The following is a 19,712-nucleotide window of genomic DNA, read 5'->3' as shown; positions in this document are numbered from 1 at the left end:
TTAAAAGGAAGTAGCAGCAAGTATACTGACAATTCACAGACTAGTGCATAGATTGTCACAGGTTGGCAGTGGAGTAGCCACACAGCACTTTCTGTTTCCCTGGTTTTCAGCAACAAAAGTACCTTAAAAACTAAACCAAGAGTTAGTTACTTGCCTATTAATGTTTTTCACTATGCTTTTGGCGGGATTGCTAGATGGCTACAAATGAAAGGGGAGACAGCCTGTGAAGATGTGCTTAAAAATGAAAGCCATAAGACAATTTCAGGCAAGACATATCCCAGCCTAAGAAAAAAGTTGGGAATCTGTCTTTCTCACTGGTGTTTGAACACAGGATTATCTCTTCAACAGGATCCAGGCAAAGAGCTCCTTCTACAAGCAAATACCTTCCCCCTCCTAGGTCAGGGAAGGATAGGACATCACTTACTTCCATGTGATGAGGAAAATTAMCCAGATTGTTTAGACCACCAGTTAGGGCCAGAGCCTGAAAATAATGATGTGCTTGAAGCACTCGCTATTAAGGGCATGAGCCTAGGTGGAAACTGTTGTTTAACACTACCACCTCTGACTTTGACTATGGATTATTGCCTTACAAAGGAGTTTCTGCTTATAGCAGCCAATGAAGAAGATCCCTGCTTACCCTGTCTCATCCCAAAATGACTTTCTTACATGTCAGCTGTCAGTTGGTCCAGCTAGGAGTGGTGCAGCCACAAATCTCACCCTCCTGATTGCTCCGCCTGGGAGGCAGCTAGAGTGAGCTAAAAACAGTCATAGGAGTGCATTGCGCAGGGTCTATATTCCAGGAAAAGTAATTCAACATTCAGGCTGCCCTKTTGCTTTTGCAAAATTCATGTTCTCCAGGCTGCCGTCAGCAGCTGAGCCAGGGAAGGCCTGTCAGAACAGCACATCATTGTGTCTGTAGTGGGATTCCACTGGAGATGCAAGCTCTTCCATTGCTAGCCTTGAAAGGATAACTCCATCCTGCYGTCTCTTCCCCTGATCACTTACTCCTTTGCTCACCAGAGATATTGGTTATTTCATACAGAAAGTAGAAGATTATAGCTCAGAGGGGGTAGCCTGGCCTGTTGCACCAGAGAGTGTGAGGGACCTGTGAGCACACACCACTGTCTCTTACCTGCCAGCAGCTCCCAGAGCTCTTCTTCCTTGGCTTCCCTCTTAGGCTTTCAGTCTTGCTAAGGTTTTGGTATGCAAAGTCAGGAAGGTCGTCAGCTCCTTATTTAATCTGACCTTCAGCAAAACTCTATTTCAACCAATACTTCTCTATCAGATCTTCAATTAGGAGAGGCCAGAGAGCATTTTACCCTTCACWAGCCATTACTTTCTTCTTCTGAAAGTGCATCTGCTTTCAGAGAGGTGGGTGATGTCGCTGCTTCCAGACTGAAGGAAGATCTGAGCAGTGATACTATCTCTGGGAGTCAAGAGGARTGGGTTTCCTTGCCTTTGCTTTTTCTTTTCTCTTTAAGTAGAAGTGAGCAGTCATAAAGGGGACATTGCTCATGGCTCTCAGGTGGCTGGCCAGGCTGACTAAGCATGGTTTCGGATCCTGTACACTGTTTAGAATCACAATGAGCTAGAGATTGTGTGCCAAGATGCAAATGGTTCAGGGAAAGGATCCTTGTTTTTAAGCCAGCAGTATGAAGTATCCTAGGAGCAATTGCAGTTCCATTATCAGATAAAAGAAACTCTTTTTGTCTCATTGTCCTTTTTGTTAAACAACATAATGCCCCCTAATTCAGTCTGATTTTTTGTAAGGTTGGTCACCCTACTAAATTTTTCAACTGGAGATTGTTGGACCAGTAGTGATTAGTGGTATCTGTTCTCCATCAAAATGCCTGCCCTTTTCCAGATACTTTCAGAAGAATTCCCCCACTTGTATTTTTGAGTAACTTGGAGGGGAAAAATCTAGAATTGGAAAATTGGGCATGGAAATGAAACCCCAGAGTATGCTGAAAGGAAATGACAACTTTTGTAATGGAGCATTTTGGTATGTCACTAAACTAAAGCCAACAGATAAGCCAACAGAAATGCAGAGTGGTAAACCAAGGGCATGAACCACAGACCAAGACAGCAGCTACCAGGTTGTGATGCAGGCATACAGACATCTCAAAAGCCTCCCACATGCACAGAAATCAGACATTGTGACAAACAGCATAAAAAATAAATTAAAAGCCCATTTCTGTAAACAATAAAACACCAGTAGAAGGGACATCATGTCTTTTTAGTCCTCTTAGGTGTCAGGGGTCATTTTGGCACCTTGAGGAGAGACATGATAAAGCAAAACCTGCAGCAAAGTCCAAGGAACATATGGTGTAAAATGTCACTAAGGGGAGAGGCAGGGAATCAGGGGACCTAAGGAAAATTATGATGATGATACTTCCAGGATGTTAAGTACTTCAAATATAAATATTGATTGTGGTTTTCAAAATATTTTCATAAATTGGTCCCCTAAACACTTCAATATCACTAGATACRTAAACAACCTGGGGTTTGAGTGAACAGAACATCTAAAAAGCAACTCAGTTCTCTAAGTATTTAATCAGACATTTATTTGAGTCACCAGTTTGGGACTACCTGCTGAGCAGTACCTTGTCCTATAGAGTAATTTAGCAAGAGTATCAGTGTTTGAAACSGATTAAAAAGTAGTAAGCTTTGAGAAGTATTAACCTACTGGAATCTTGTRTATTTATTAGAGCTTGCCTTTACTTTACTGTGCTGAAAAGTAGCCCAGCATAGGCACCATAGGCACAGGGACAGGGAGGGAAGAGAAACTGTGAAACAAGTGTTACAGAGGGATGGGRAAGGGGAATCTAGGAGCCGAGCTGTGCCTGGCTTTGCATTCAAGAATGAGAGTTAACAGTGACTCAGTGGACAGAAAGGTCAGTGCTAGTGCAGGTATTSAGAGTGAGTTTTCATGGCCTAACAATAAATAGTGTTAGTCACCTCTAGATTATCTGGGATTAAGTGTATCATGGGTAAAGATACCCCTGAGATGACTGATGCTGAATTAGCAGGGGCTTGCTCACACAGCACCATGCCATGCAGCATTGCATCTTCTAAGGAGCTGCAGCAACCCCTGCCATCACAGCCTCTGGAGTCACCAGTCCTTCCCAATGGAATGACACCTTCTTCTCCCAGCTTCCTTGGCTTCCCTGGCTATTATTTCTGAGTTTCTGCTTTGGCTGTTTTATCTCACCTTGCTGCTTTCTGGGATAATCCAGAGTTTAATGTGGCTGGGTTTTGAATGGAGTGAGAAGGGGCAAAGCAAAGATCAAAAAAAGTCAATAAACCTGATGGACAGGGGAGGCATCTGCACAGCGAGACRATGCCCTTTTTATTTAGTCATGTCTTACAATACAGCTACCACATCAGAAATTCAGAGACACATGTTTGTAGAGAGAGGTCCTCACAGATATTTTATTTATAATTGATTTTAATATCTTCCACTCAAGTCTTCTGTTGTTTGAGTGATAGGCAAGTTGCAAAATATATCACTCAAGACATAGGGAATTGGGCAATTAAACCTGTTTGTGTGTTCTTTGTGTTCAAAATTGATTAATAACAGTAAGATACAGCAACATCGTGCTTTTCAGCTAAAAGACAYTTAGATAATGTCAATAAATGCACAAATCTCATTGGCATTGTATCCTTATATGAAGAGTACATATAAGCTAAATGTTTTTGGTTTTGTTTTTTTTTTCCTCACGAGGAGGAGCAGAATGAAAAGACTGTTTCTTTCAAAACTCTATTAGGCTATCAAGTGGAAATCATAGAATATACTGAGTTGGAAGGGGCCCACAAGGATCATTGAGAATTCCTGGCTCTGCACAGAAAAGCCTAGTAATCATACCATGTGCCTGAGGACGTTGTCCAAACACTTCTTGAACTCTGTCAGGCTTGGTGCTTTGACCTTTTCCCTGGGGAGCCTGTTCCAGTGCCCAACCACCCTCCGGGTGAAAAACCTTTTTCTAACATGCAACCTAAACCTYCCCTGACAYAACTTCAGGCTATTCCCTTRGCTCCTGTCACTGGTCACCASAGAGAAGAGATGAGTGTCTGCCCCTCCTCTTCTCCTCTTGAGGAAGCTGCAGACTGCAATGAGGTCTCCCCTCAGTCTCCTACAGGATGAACAGATCAAGCCACCTCGGCCGCTCCTCATACGGCTTCCACTCCAGGCACTTCACCATCTTCATWGGCATCCTTTGTGTGCTCTCTAATACTTTAATGTCTTTCTTATATTGTGGCACCCAAAGCTGCACCCAGGACTGCAGGTGAGGCCACCCCAGGTCAGAGCAGAGCAGGACAATCCCCTCCCCTGCCCAGCTGTGATGCTGTGCCTGAGGACCCCAGGACACTCTTGCCCCTCCTGGCTGCCAGGGCACTGCTGGCTCATAATTCACTTTCCATCAACCAGTACCTCCATATCCCTTTTCTGTGGCACTGCTTTTCCACATCTCATTCCCCAATTTATACCCACATCCAGGGTTGCCCCATCCCAGGCACAGAATTTGGCACTTGCCCTTGTTAGACTTCACAAGGTGGGTGAATGCTCAGCCCTCTGATTTGTCAAGATCTCTCTGCAGGCCTCCCYGCCTTTGAGGGAGTCAACAGCTCCTCCCAGTTTTTAATATCACTGGCAAAGTTATTTAGTATGCCTCTTGCATCCAGTTTGTTAATGAAAATATTGATGAGTGTTGGCCCCAAGATGGAACCCTGTGGAACACCAGTAGTGACAAGTCACCAGTCTGATGTCACCRTATTCACTATCACACTTCGTGCCTGACCTGTGAGCCATTTGTTCACCATCACACGATGTGTTTATACAGCTGTACACTGGACACTTTGTTCAGGAGGATGCTGTGAAAGACAGTATCAAAAACTTTACTGAAATCTATAAAAGATTACTTCAACCGCCTTCCCTTGATCAACCAGGTGGGTTATTTTGTTATAAAAGGAAGGTAAGTTTGACAAGAAGAACTTTCCCCTCATGAACCTGTGCTGGCTTTGGATGATAACCCTGTTGTCTTTCAGATGTTTTTCTATGACTCCCAGAATAATCTTCTCCATATGATTATACTATGATTTTCAGGTCATGACAATCATGACATGACWTAATTTAATTAGTTTGCCTCACAGTGGACTTGGAAACACCATATTGAATTTGAATAAAAGCCTATGATAGTTTTAAAACGTTGCAAATTTCCAGGTCACCTTAGTCTCACTGGTAATATCAGTTGGGCTCCTGCAATCATTCACTCAGTGCTTGCCATCAGCCAGGTAGTTAAACAAGGAGTTGGAAGTTATCCAAAGTCTATAAATTTCAATGGAAGTTTGTATTTTGTCTATTTATGAAGCCATTACGTGTCCACCCCTTCAGAGCAAGCTGAAGGATGTTGTTTCAAAAAAGATATGTTGGAATTAGAAAGGCAACAGGAGGGATAGGGAATAAATTTCACCTTGAGGAAAAAAAAACAACATGCGGACTAGGACTTTTCAGATGAAATAGGAAAAAACTGAGAGGGAACATAAGAGGCCTGCTAAAGGAAGAGCAGCATAGACAAGTAAAATAGCGAGCGATTGTTCACCATCAAGTTGCAAGAGTAAGTGGCACTGAGCAAAATTATTAGACAATGTTTAAAACAAATGAAAAACAATACTCTTTTGCTCAATGCATAATCTCATTTGGAACTCATTGGTGCAAGATTTCATGGATCCTGATAGTATAAATGTGTTCAGAAAAGCATGAAAGAAATCTACTGAAGGATGCAACATCTGACTCAGCAAACACTTCTACCCCTGATTGCCAGAGGCTCACAGGGGAAGATCCTTCKGGATACATCCCATTTCTTACAGTCCTCCTTAAACATCTGAGTTGGGATATTATCAGGAGATGATGCACCTTTTGTCTCTTTCACTGTTGTCACTTTTATGAGTTCAGGAATAAAGGAAACAGTAATATTTCAGGGAAGGAGAAAAAAAACAGTGCAAGAGGCTTCTCTGTTCATGAGTGCCAATGGTATATAGACTTTGCTCTTCACTTGAATAAAGTGAAACTTCTTGTACTGCGGGTTGGGGATTTTTCTTCTGAGAATAAAAACAGGCCTTACATTGTCATTCATATCACAGTTTTTGGAATGAGAGGCAGTTTATCCTTTAATAAAAACACTGTTCTGAGAGGAATCACATAAGGGGGCTGTTTGAAAGCTGTGGACGAAATGGACTGCACATCCCTACTAAACCAAAACTGCTTGATCCTTGATCTCCACCACTTAAAGTACCGTTTCCAGGCATCTGGTGCTAGGCAGGAACCAGCCTGGGGACTACCCAGTTGTGCTGGTTCCTGGTGTGGCTCTGCTGGGCCCTGCAGTGGGTTTGCAGCCATCCATCAGCACACTTCCATCCCAGCTAGCCTCTTCCTTGGAGAGGTGGAGACCAGGGTCAACCCAMACAGCAGCTTCCACTAGGGGCCACTGCTACACAGAGGAGGAAGAGGAGGAGGAAGAGAAAGGAGAGCGAAGAGTTGAGAAAGTATCGGTCTTGAGAGTTTGTTTCCAGGCATGAGCACATCTGTAAATGGCTCGGTGAATGTGTATGAAATGCCACTGTTTCTGAGAAAAAGGATGGCCACTGGGAGCTGCAGGGGCTGGTTTGYTTCCACCTCAGATGTTATTGGTAGGCACTAAAAAGTCACCCCCCTTTCCAAACCCTTCTCCCTGAACCATATAAGCTTAGAAGAGCAGCAGATCCATCATTCCTGAGGTGAAATGTCCTATGCACAGCATTTCAGAGGAGAAGCAATGCCTGTTACACAACAATGAAATTCTATTTACAAATATCTGCATGAAATTTGAAGCTTCCAATTTGGACCTAAGGAAAGCCTTGTGTGCCTAGAAGSTTGTTTGTGTTTTTCAGCAATACTGGTTGATTTCATAACATATATATTACCTTCACAACTTGCCCTTCTTTATCCTTAGACCATGGCAACGACAGCACTACTAAATATAATATTGAGACTTGGCAAAATATATTTTTAACTCCCTAGTTTCACATAAACCATGTCTTCCCTTGCTTGCATGGGATACTTTCTGCTTTCTAGAGCTTCAGTATGAGCAAAACTGAACTTACAGCRAGAGGGAGTAATTATATCAGCATATACTTCTGGGGAATTCACTCAAAAGTTTGAAATTCTTTCAGGAATGCCTCCTGGCAGGAATGAGAAGACTGGATATTAACCCTGATGGATAAAATGAGGGACCTCAAATTCTACTTGCCCTCCTGGAGAAGAAAAGGCTCCTCTACAGATTTAGAGAAATATTAAAGAAAAATGTCAAAATACATAAAAACATTTCCAGAGACCACCACACTGCTCAACAATTCTACTTTCACCCAGAACTGAAAGAAATTAATTATTCCCCAGAAAAAAAAATGTTTTTCAGCTATTTGTAGAATGCTAAGGGATAGGAAGTTTGTCCTCTTCTACATTGGAATCCTTTGAAGGGATCAAATAGCTTGTGTTTATTTATCTTYACTAGCATAACCGGCTGTCAGTGGATTATCTCCTTCTGTCATCGATATGGCTTCTTTTCACCATCAGGCAGCTGCAGAAGCAGCAGAGATTTTTTCTGATTTTTGGCTTGTTAGTTTGGAGGCTTGCTGTGTCCCTCACTTTTGGTCGATGGAGCTAACAGCTTGGTGAGGAATCTGCCTCTGAGGCTAGTCTGTCCTGCTCCTCTGCTATGGAACTGAAAAATTTAGAGGCTTCTTCTTTGTTTCAGTGGTGATTCTAAAATGGTATCTTTAGACAGATAAACAGTAGTGTCATTTTGCACCCTCTGGCTTAAGATACAGCTGCCCAGTACATGTGCTTTGAAATTACACAGGCACAGGGGCTCATGGTGGGAAGTGGGGGGATTTTCCACYACAAGGTAGGATTGTCCCAGATGTACAATGTTTGCCACAGTACAGCAGCATTGACATGGGATTCACATGAGAATCATGGTATTTTGGCACTGTGCACATTTCTTGGCACAATTAAGGCAAAGACTATTTCCACCCCTGGAAATGTAATATACAGCATCAGCATTAACCAACTCCAACCCTTAGCTCAGTCTGAATCTGCATGCAGAGAGAACACATGCACGTGTCCTTCTGCTACTCCCACCCCTAACCCTGGGATTAACATCTGCAGGGGGGATATGCCTGTGCTCAGCACACAGTATGCAGCGTTAGGATTATTCAGATATGGGCCTTATCTTGAAAGATAAGACCTGTGAAAAGAAATGGAATGCAGAAGTAAGGAGTCATCCACACGTCCATGTCGTGCCAACTTTCCACATTGCCAAAGCTTCTTTCCACACTGCCACAGTTTAGTGCATGCAGGAAGCTCCTTTCTGTGGATTTTAGATGGGACCATCACTAGTTCAATCACTTTGAGAGAGACCCCCGGAGATGTGGGTGAGGAAGGTCCCTGTGATAGTTTAACTWATGAGGATCTGGGATAACTCAGCAGAGTGGGCTGGAGTAGGGTGGTGCCTGGGAGGTACACCTGCATCAGGAGTGGTCCAGGGTAATTTGAAGGCTGAGATACTGTAGCATTTTAAGGTGGGAACAGATCATCTCAATTACAAGGGGACTGAGATGCTCCTTTTAGGGTCAGCTGAGTTGGATGGATGATGCTTCAAGAAAGACACCTCAGACTGCCAGAAGTGTCCCTTAAACCTCCATTTGGGGTGATGAGGGACATCTCCATTTGGCATTGACAGGATGCCTYAGATTCACTGCAGTCCATTTATTCTGTGAGTGGCATACTGGGAGCACTCAGCATTCAGGGACATCTCCAGATCTGAGTCCACTGGTTTCACTATGCCAGTACTGATGTTAAGGATAAAACCATCTGGATGAGGAGTTAGCTTAACTGATGTTAAGGAACATCAGGTTTTTGAATGCAGTACTGTATGATATAGAGGGGACCAAAGAAGTTCAGTTTGTGAGGGAGAGGTTGCCCAAGGGCACCTCCATGGTGCTGCCAGGATACTTGGGTATGGTGGGTATCAGACAGGCAGAGCTTGGGGGTCTCTGGGTATCTGGAGCTGAGAGTTACCCTCTCAGAGGGTACCTCTGAGCTGGAAGACACATACGGTGCTGAGCACCATCTCTCSTGTGTCTCTGCCTTCTTAATTTGAGAAGATTCATTACGCCTTCATCCCCTGTGAAACCYCTGGTCCAAACAGTACTTCTGGCAACCTCTTTGTAGTTGGTGGGTGGAGTGTAGGARAAAATTCAAGGCCAAATTTATATGGGCTTTCTGTGTCTACACCCAGGCCTAGTGGTGGGGCTTAGCCAAGGGGTGGTAAACACAGGGCTGAGCAGCATTCTTGGGTATGGCAAGCTGTGGCCAAAGCCAAGAGAGTGGTTGGTGTGCATTAGTCCCTGTGCTGGAGAGAAARGTGAGGGCTTGCAATCTACAGTGAGGCTCAGAAAATGTGTGAGGCATTGTCATTCCTGACAGGCTTCTTCCTCTGAGGTCTGATACTGTGTTCAGTTCTGGGCCCCTCACTACAAGAAAGGCATTGTGGCACTGGAACAAGCGCAGAGAAGGGCAACAGAGCTGGTGAAGGGGCTGGAGTACAAGTTGATGAGGAACTGATGATGCTGGGGGAGATGGGGTTGTTTAGCCTGGAGAAAAGAAGGTCCAGGGGTAACTTTATCACTCACTTCAACTACCTGAAAYGAGGTTATAGTGAGGTGGGGGTTGGCCTTTTCTCCCACGTAACAAGTGATAGGGCAAGAGAAAAGTGCCTCAAGTTGCACTAAGGAAGGTTTAGATTGGATACAAGACAAAAAATATTCACRGGGAGTTGTAAAGCATTGGCACAGACTGCCCAGGTAAGTGGTGCAGTCACCATCTCTGGAAGTGTTCTAAAAATATGTGGATCTAATACTTGAGATATGGTTTAATGGAGAACATGGCTGTGGTTCTAGGTTGATGGTTGGACTTCATGATGTTATAAAGGTCTTTTCCAATCAGACTTCCCTAGCTTCCCATCTCTTTCTTCCCATTCTTTCTTGACATTTTTCTTCCCTCTCCTTTTTGTTGCCTGTATGCTGGTGAGTATCCCTTCCTGCCTTCCTCTTCCTCCGTCCTCTTCCTTGCTGTTTTGCAACTTCCCTGGCTCCCAGATTTGTCTTCCTGGCAAAGTGARTGCCCCTCTCCAGCCCAGCAGTCTYCAACTTACACTCTATTTGTGGGAAGAGCAGTTTGGTATAGCCTGTGTGGGTGATATGCCTGAAAAGAAGGACTTACAATAAGAAATCAAGGAGAACAAGCCACAGAGAAAGCTGAAGAAGAGAAGTATGTAGGAAGAAAGTAAAAGAAAGGAAATGAGATCAGGGAGGCAAAACCAGAGAGGATAATTAAGAGGCACAAAAACTCTCAGACATGGTAGGGGGAGAGAAAAAAACCAAAATAAAACAACTGGGAATCGCAGTAGAAAAGATAAGGCTGTTCCTAATTGTCTAGTGCAGTGGCAATGAGTCAGAAATAGCAAGTTTTTGATCTCCTACTCAAATGTAAACAAATATTCTTCCATCTTTACTGCAGTGGTGCCCAAAGGGTGCCAATCACGCAGCCAGGGTGCCAAGCAGCACAGCTGGTTTATTTGCACACAAGAGAYCTCGCAACCTCTGGCAGCACTTTTGCTGTAAGGCAAAGGCAAAGAGCAGGAGCAGGGTGCAGCACACCTGCAAAGCTGTCAGGTGGGTGTCAGGCTGGGGGTTAATAACTGATTGAGGTTTTCTGGAGTTCTTTTCCACCAAACCTGAAACATATGAAGATGACCTGCTGGAAAAATGACATGGTMTGACCTGCTGGAACTCTGCTCTGTGGAGAAGGAACTGTGAGTTCTAGTGAATAACAATCTGTCTGTGAGCCAGCAATGCCTTTGTGACCCAGAAGGCCAATGATATCTGGGGGAACATCAGGAAGAACACTGCCAGCAGGTCAGGAGAGGTGATCCTACTCTATCCAGGCCTGATGAAGCCTCACCTGGAGCATCAGGTCCAGCGCTGGGCTCTTCAGTACAAGTGAGACATGGAACTTCTGGAGCATGTCCAGTGGAGGGCAACAAAGATGATTAAGGGATCATCTCTCTTACAAGGGAAARCTRAGAGAGTTGGGCCTGTTCAGTTTCAAGAAGAGATGACTAAGAGGGGACCTCATCAACATCTATCAGTGTCTGAAGGGAGGGCRTTAAGAGGATGGAGCCAGGCTCTTCATGGTGGTGCCAAGTGATAGAACAAGAGGCAATGGGCAAAGCTGAAACACCAGAATTTCCACCTGAGCATGAGAGACAACTTTACCATTGGGTGACCAAGCATTGGAACAGGTTCTCCAGAGAGGTTGTGGAGTCTYCTTTCCCGGCRATTCTCAAAAGCCATGGTCATTTAYACCATTCTGAGTAAAGTGCTCTCAGATACCCTGCTTGAGCAGGGAAGTTGGACTAGATCACCTCCAGTGGTCCCTTCCAGCCTTCATTCTGTGAAGATGCTTGCCCACAGGTCCAGGATAGCCACACTGGCAGGAGAGCCTGGCCCTCACCAGCTCCGGTCCCTCTCTTCCACCTGAGATGTATCAAGTAGCTAGATATTCTCTTCWTCTGCCCTTTCCTTCTTGTAACTGAACCCTACACAGTTCCTAATAACTCTTACCTCATGGATTCAGTAAAGTCTAATCCTCATGTTTAGCTGTGTTAACTGAAGAGAAGTGCTAGACAAACCCTTGTTAAAGATTATCGTRTTCTTTGACTGTGAAGTAGGTAAATTCTACTAATTTTGCTCTTCTCTTTGGACCCTTAACCATGAAAATAAATCGCTATGAAAAAGAGTGATTACCTTCTCTTGGTACTTCTTGCCTATATCTGTCCATATGTCAGTGTGAGACGGCCTCACCCTTTATATTTGTCAGGAGAAGCTAAGTAAAGGTTGTATTAACTGCTATTTACCCTTGTCCTGTGGTATGCAGCCAGTGTGAAATTCAAAGACAATTTAGAATGCTATCACCAGTCCTWCTGATGGTATTTTGCTCTCCCTTTATTTAGCACAAAGTAAATTGTACCTCAGGTGCTTAATTTTCCTCTAAAAATTAGGACATCAAACATATTTGCTTTTCAGCTTGTGAATGCTCCATCCCTCTGATGCAGTGGTTCTGACTTCCAGGGGGCTGCCTTTCTAGAAATGTCTGTGCACAGCTGCTCACTGTACAAATACACCCTTAGGATCCACTCATAGYAAGTACCCTCCCTTTAAATCCATTTAAGTTGGTTGTGAAGCAGAAGGGCCACTGAATATACTTTGGTCCTTTGCAATCAGTTTCTGAAGAGCAGAAAGTTTCCTTTGGCAGCAAAAATCTGTTAGCTCCATCAGCAAGACAGCACAGATTGAGGCTGCTGGCACTTAATATATGTAAATTGTCAGGAATTCCAAGGCACCCATCTGAACCAACCCTTCTGAAGGCACCCTTGTCTCTCAAATCCAGCACACTCTTGACCAACTCTTACTGACTATTTCTGGCATGAACTAGGGAAGTCCTTACATCCATTTTAATGCTGGAAGGGGTCACACCTGTTGTAATGCTGTATTTCAAACATRTAGCAGAAAAGAGGAAAACAAAGTGCAAGAAAAGTGATCTATGTTCAGATCTTTTCTTTTCTAGTGGCTTGCTGGTGGTGCACAAGCCAAATCACTGGATTTCTCTGCCTCCTCCTCCTTATGCAAACAAGGGGAAGTGATTCTTAGTCAGTATTAGAACATCCAGGGATGCAAATTACTGTGTCAATGATTACTGTTTGTTCTCAAAATACATGCCATTTCCCTTTATCCCATTTACAACACCGGATTAGTCACTTCCAATATTACAGAATCATAACCATTCATTCCTTCAGATAAAGTACTAAAAAATAAAAAAAAAAAGGTCTCTGGTCTCTGAGAGGTGGGACACTATTTAACACAAGTGTATGTGGGATCAAGTTACTTAGGTACTGGAGTGATGGATGCTATTAAACACAGAGGTGACCAATAAACAGCACAAAAAAAGTGCATAATATACTGAAGATATAGCTTGTCTCATGTAACATCTGATGGCTAATGAGTATTTGTAAGTCATCTGCAAGAACAGCTTTACTTTCTTGCAATGATACTGATTGCATCAGGAACTTCATAGTAGTACAGAACAGTACATAAATTAAAATCATTAGACTGAGGGGATACACAGCTATTAGCACATATCAGCATGCTTTCTTGAATGTGAATTTTATGAAGTAGGAAATGTCTTCAAGAATCTACCTACATCTCTGTGGTTTTGCAAAGGCGTTTTGTGCTGCTATGTGTGTATTAGTGCCAAATTCTCCCTCACTGAATATGGAATTATAAAAAAAATTCCTGATCTTTGACTATATATTGTCATAGCAAGGGAGGAAAATGTTTTATTGAAGCTTGCTGGAATTTTGAATGAGCTTTAATCACGGAGATACTGGAGACAATTACTTAGGCTGTGGCTACATACAAAATTGCAGCAATTGAACTGAAGATTGGAAACTGATAAAGCAGTTCAAGCCTGTAGAAAAATATGTTTCTCAGCTTAGGTCAGTGTGGGCCCCACAAACCTTTCTTTGCAGGTAAGAAGGAAGTAACAGTTGTCATTCATCATGATTCTTACAAGGTTTGAGCACCATTCCACACGACATTCTCCTAAGCAAACAAAGAAAATACCATTTAGATGAAATTCTCATGAAGTAGGGGCATGAGTGGTTAAAAAAACAGCTTTAAAACCCAGTTATCTATTGTTCTCTGTCAGACTTAGAGGAATTTTCAAATGGGATCCTTCCAACATCTGTGTGGAATCCATTTTATGCAGTATTTTCATTAACAACCTGTGACGAGGGAATAAAGAGTACTCATAAAATCTGCAGACATCATCTAGCTGGGAGAGGATGCAAACAGTTTGGCGGATGGACTGAGAATTCAAAATGATGTTGCTAAATTGGAGAAAATCAACGACTCAGTAAAGAAAAGTGCAAAGTGCTACACTTAAGAGGAAGAAATCAAAAGCACAAAGAGAAAATGGGGAATAAGTGGCCAGGCGKCAGTACTAGAGAAAAGCAGCTCGGGGTGTCAGCCATGAACTGAGCAGGAGTCAACAGTACGACGCTGTTCCAAAAAAAGGCTGAGCTAATGCGGGGTGCTGGGTGCACAATGCAGCAGATGACCAGTTTGCTCTTCCTGGCCTGGGGAATGACAGACRCAAATGGAGGGTTTCACAGCCCAGCAGCAAACCTGAGAAGAGGCTTTGGAAGATTAAGGAGGTTTAAGAGGGGCAGGGCTACAGAATGATACAGTAATCATTGGCTTCTCAGTGACTGCTGGGAGTGGGACAGAAAGAGGGGTCTGCTTCAAAACAGAGACCCTAGGAAGATCTGAAAACCCCTGCCATTTGGGCATAAGGGCATGGAGTCACAGACCTGCAGAGGTGGCCGTGCAGTGTCTTTCACCATGCTGTGACCAGCTTCATCCAGGGATGCTGTRGGTGTGATCAGTGGGAGGTGAATGTAGGATACAGATGGAAACAAGCTCAAGGCACCCGCTCAGGGTGGCCACGGCTGAGATGTGCCACACCAGAAATTAAGACAAAATTGCTTATTTTGCTATAAACCCCTCAGATACCAACATTTAATTTGACAGTGAAAGCAGAGCAAATTCCTCTAACTTACCAAGTTATGGAAAAACCCTGTGGCAGCTGRCAGTAAAAGGCCATGAATTATGTCCTTGGCCTTTCCTATTGAGCCGTTTCTAAACGTCCTCGTGAGGAGATCCAGGGAAGCTTCTGAGAGGCAATACAAAGTGTTTAAGTCCTTGTCAGTGCAAGCAGTCCCTGCTTATAACCATGTATACATTTTTCCTTTCAGTAGCTCCTAGTCTCTGCTTCGATTCAAATAGGAAAAAAGTAACAATATTTTCCCCCATGTTTTCAGTTTTCCCTAGAGCTGACTGCACTTTCTTCAAAAACCAGAGCTTTGAATTCCATTGAGAAAACAATACAAGCAAAAAAAGCAGAAAAATTCTGAAACCCAGAGTTTTTCACCCTGTTTCTCAACCAGGAGAAGAAAAGCCTAGCTAATGGTGAGTGACAAATATGGGTTTGCCCATCTCCACTGGCAAAATCTAGTGATTAATATCTCCTTTCTTTTGGATGAGATGGGAATAGCAGCTGTACATTGGTCTTGAAAATCAATCATGAAACATAGGGTTCTCATAAAAGTTGGGAAGTTGAGAAGRTTCATGGAGATCCATGATTACTTAGGAAGCTATGTCACTGCAGTACACCATAGCTGGAAAGATGTGAAAAAGCTGAACTACCCTATTGCTGTGGAGTGGGGCAGAGAGGAACAAAGAGCACCATGGCTGAGCAAGCAGAGGGATGGATGGGCAGGTAGGGGGAGTTGAACTGATTGACCTTGCTGCGTGACACTGGGGAAATTTTTCGCCTGTCCCTGTGCCACAACATCTCCAACTGTAAAATGAGATGAGCCTAGCTTTTCCTTATAAATAACTCTAACTAACTTTCTTTATGAATGATTTTCCTTATAAATAGCTCGCCTTATAAATAGCTTGCATGGCAAACACTACATAGGGCTCTGTGGCATTTTTCATAATAAACACATTTCCACACCCAAATAGCTCAGTAAAACAGTTACAGATGCTATGCTTCTTAAGGGAAGCATGTGCTTTCAAAATGTGTTGTTAGTACAAAAACCCAATTYGTTGGACTAATTTAAATGTATAAGCAAGCATCTAACCTGAAGTAATTGCAAAAATTTAATTACAATATTAAAACAATTATCAAGCAGCCCTCAATGTTCATGATACTACATCTATTTGATACAGAATTTCATAGTATCTGTACCACCCCATAACAGAAACAAAATAATCACAAATAAAAGAAGGGGTTGATTTTTGCAAATCTTTTGGGTTAGAGTTAAAATAAGTAACTTTACCGATTAGTCACATAGTGTTTGCTTACTYGGGCTGGAAGCCAGTCTATGTCAGCATTCCCTGGAGTAAATCCATGTGTGACAGCCCAGTGTCACAGAGATGCCCCAAGTGACAGTGACTAACAGTGCAAAGGGGTGTCTTATGATCTCAGTTCATGTGCGCACAGGGCAATACCCACATCTTCCAGCATTCCAAACACAAACAAGCTGCAGCTTCAGAGTGAGCTGGTTCACCARGGAAACTGCTTCACTTGAAAGACCCATCTGGTCCCCCTTCTTGAAATGTTCTTGCCAGCGAGGTGGCATCTTGTATGGTGTAGCTGCYCCTCTACTTGAGGACCGTAGTTTATACACTGGGTAATGCTTATTGGTGRCCCCAACATGCTTCCATTTCTTGGAGAAAATAAAACACATCAGTTCATTTTTCTTTCTGCCAATGGCCAGACAATGGGAAATGTTTGAACTGCCATTGGCAACTCAGTGCCTCTCTGCAGAATGGATACTTTGGAATTCTTTCTGACTTTGTCTGGGGCTTCCGAAGGCAAGTTGACATCGGGACTTTCCTTTCCATCCTCTTCCAGGAACTGCTTTTCACTTCTGAGAATTACCAGGAGCCAAGACTGATGCCTGAGGTGGTTTCTGGTGGAACAGGCAGAGAGGATGAACTTGACCTGGTTAGCAGGAACATACAGATCTTGTCAAATATTTCTGACAAAGCATTCAGTGGTTTCATTTTAGTTAGGGTCAAAGAAACSTTCACTTCCACAAGGTAAAAAGATCTCATTTAAATTATCTTAAGAAGGCAACTGAGAAGTTGAGTTCTCCAGTCTTGTCAAAGAAGGGTCTTCAGACAGGCTGCTTCTGGGCCTCCTGGCACCACCTACCAATAGGATTATTTCTATGTACAGGCAGTTGTTTGTGAAACTCAGCTTAGCCCTTTCACAACACCCTCTTAGCACTTTCTAAGAGCCATTTAGCACTTAGCACAGCAAGCAATATGTGGCCAAGGGCATGGGAAAAGATGAGGGAAATATTAGGGCTGACTGCTGTTGGAGGGAATTTGCTTATTAAAGTAGATTATTGTATGAGAAAGAGTAATTGGGCACTGTTGTAGGCCAAAAAAATCCCTAACAACCTTCCAGGGATACATTTCTTTAGACTCTGGTTCTGTCTGCTTTTTAACCAAATCAAAATCTGCAGTCATCAAAAGCTCACTAGAATCTATGTCTTTGTTCAGTATATAATTTTTGGAACTTAGTTGCCATCTCCTGTAGAACTTATSAATTATCCAGATATTTCCCCCTTTAAATAAGCATGCACTGTGACTGAGAAACTGGCTGTGGAATATCTGTTGAAAGGGACAGGATTTTTGGTGAACTGTTCCAGGATAAGCTGCTCCTGAGCAGCCTCTTATTTCTATCTTTAATATTGGCCTGACATCAACTCTGATGTCCATAATTTGGACTACAGACTGAAGTCTTCTGTGTCTGATGCTCCACTTGCTGCACTTTGTTGCAGTCTCTGCAGTGCCTTGTAGCTGGGAATGCTCTGCCCATGCTCTCTCTGGAGCAGACAGCTCAGCCCTGACATGCCTTTTATAATTCTTTATATTTCCCACCTTATATACAGACAATTTTCTGTGTAGTTTCCTACCAAATGCAATACACAAACTCAGCATGTTCAGCTTCACTGCCATATTTCTTGCAGATTTTTCATAAGTTAGCATCACTTTATAGATCTTCCACGGATTTCCACTTCTGTTTCTATGGATGTTCCTTCCTCTGAATGACCTGGAGACAGCCTGGCAATCTAAGACAGCCTTAAGAGCTACTTCTATGCAGAAACCGCAGGTCCTAGAGTGTGCTGAGCCAACATCAAAGATAAAACATTAAAGATACTGACACAGCAATGGCACTGGCAATCAGCTTTGCACGTGTGAAGAATCTGTAAGGATGCCCTTATGCAGCTTCTTCTTCTCTCCATCTGATCAAGGTGATCCGCTCCRTTTACATCACTTTATCAAATGTGTATTTGCCAGTTCAGTCTGCTGTCACCAAGAACATTAATGTCTGTGAAACTTCCCATGTTCTAATTATCCTCTATTTGATACAACTTTGAACACTWCTTGAATATGGGAATTTCCCTCCAGCCAAGTGCTATGAATCCTTTACAAATCCTAGTTTTCACAAGGCTGGGGACCTAACCTGGGTTAACTCTGAACTTTAGTTTTCTAGCTTTGTTTGGATTTTGTTTTAAATACTGGGTGGTTTGATGCAATTCAGAACATAAGTCTGACTGTAAAAGTGGAAAGAATTAATTCCTTACTTATCCCATCCTTCTGCACTGCAAACCCAGGCTCCTGCAGAGAACAGATGACACGACACCATCAACATACTGACGCACAGTGAGCAGGAGTACTTCTCACTGCACGGTCACCTTGCTGAGACAGACTGGAGCCAGATGCCAGCTAGCAACTCCCACCAGTATAGCTGTGGCTACTGGGGGTTCAGTGTTAGGTCTTTCCCTGGCCTCTCAGCAAGTTTACACTTGGCATGAAATATCACACTGCTCACAACATTCTGCTTAGTAGCCAAGCTGCCAGTGAAAACCACCACTACTATTTAAACTGCTCTTCTGAGTTACAGTCAGCTTTATTCAGTAGGGAAACAGTCAGCTTGGACAGGTAATTACATCCTCAGTTATCTCTTCCCTCAACATCTTCCTCCATGTTTACATCTCGGACCTGGTTTGGTATTCGGACAAGGCTGGCGTCATCTATCAATGCAGCGATGCAAAGATTTACAGGAACCCCTACAGAGTGAYCTCTCCTACAAGAAGCAGCTTTAGTATCGCCCCTGCCCTACGTCCCCCAAGGAAAGCTTCCCTCTTGGATGGCTTAGTGAAAGTAATATGTTTTGAGCCGGAGCTGAAGAAGTGGCCACTAAGCCAGAGCAGCCACTCGAGGACTTCCCTCCCATGGCCTTGCTTAGGGATGGAGGGAAAGCAGCTCCTCTCCGCTGGAATGGACAGCTCGGGCTAAGGGCTGGGCAGGCCTGACGCGGGCTGTGCAGCTCCGCCGCGCGAAGCTCATCCTAAGCTCGAACCGGGAGCAGCGCTCTTCCCGGCGGCTTTCCCGGAGCCCCGCGCTGCCCGCGGGAGCGCGCACGGCGGCGCACGCGGACCCGCCCTGGCCCGCCGTGGCCGCGCCGATGGCGCCCTCTGGCGGCCGCACCGGGTGCACGCGGCTCCGCTCTCCGGGGCTGCCCGGGCCCGCCCGGCGCCGCTGCTCCCGGGGATCGCCTCAGCGGGGCCCGGCATCGCCTCAGCGGGGCCCGGCATCGCCTCACCGGGGCCCGGCATCGGCTCACCGGGACCCGGCATCGCCTCACGGGGCTCGGCATCGCCCCACCGGGACCCGGCATCGCCCCACCGGGGCCCGGCATCGCCTCAGCGGGGCCCGGCATCGGCTCACCGGGGCCCGGCATCGCCTCAGCGGGGCCCGGCATCGCCTCACGGGGCTCGGCATCGCCTCAGCGGGGCCCGGCATCGCCTCACCGGGGCCCGGCATCGGCTCACCGGGGCCCGGCATCGCCCCACCGGGACTCGGCAGCCCCTCACCGGGGCTCGGCATCGCCTCACCGGGGCCCGGCATCG

Source organism: Malurus melanocephalus, unplaced genomic scaffold, assembly GCF_030028575.1.
Source record: "Malurus melanocephalus ecotype Western Australia unplaced genomic scaffold, MMel_1.1 scaffold_2, whole genome shotgun sequence".
NCBI classification, from domain to species: Eukaryota; Metazoa; Chordata; class Aves; order Passeriformes; family Maluridae; genus Malurus; species Malurus melanocephalus.
Note: the sequence above shows the minus strand (reverse complement) of the source record.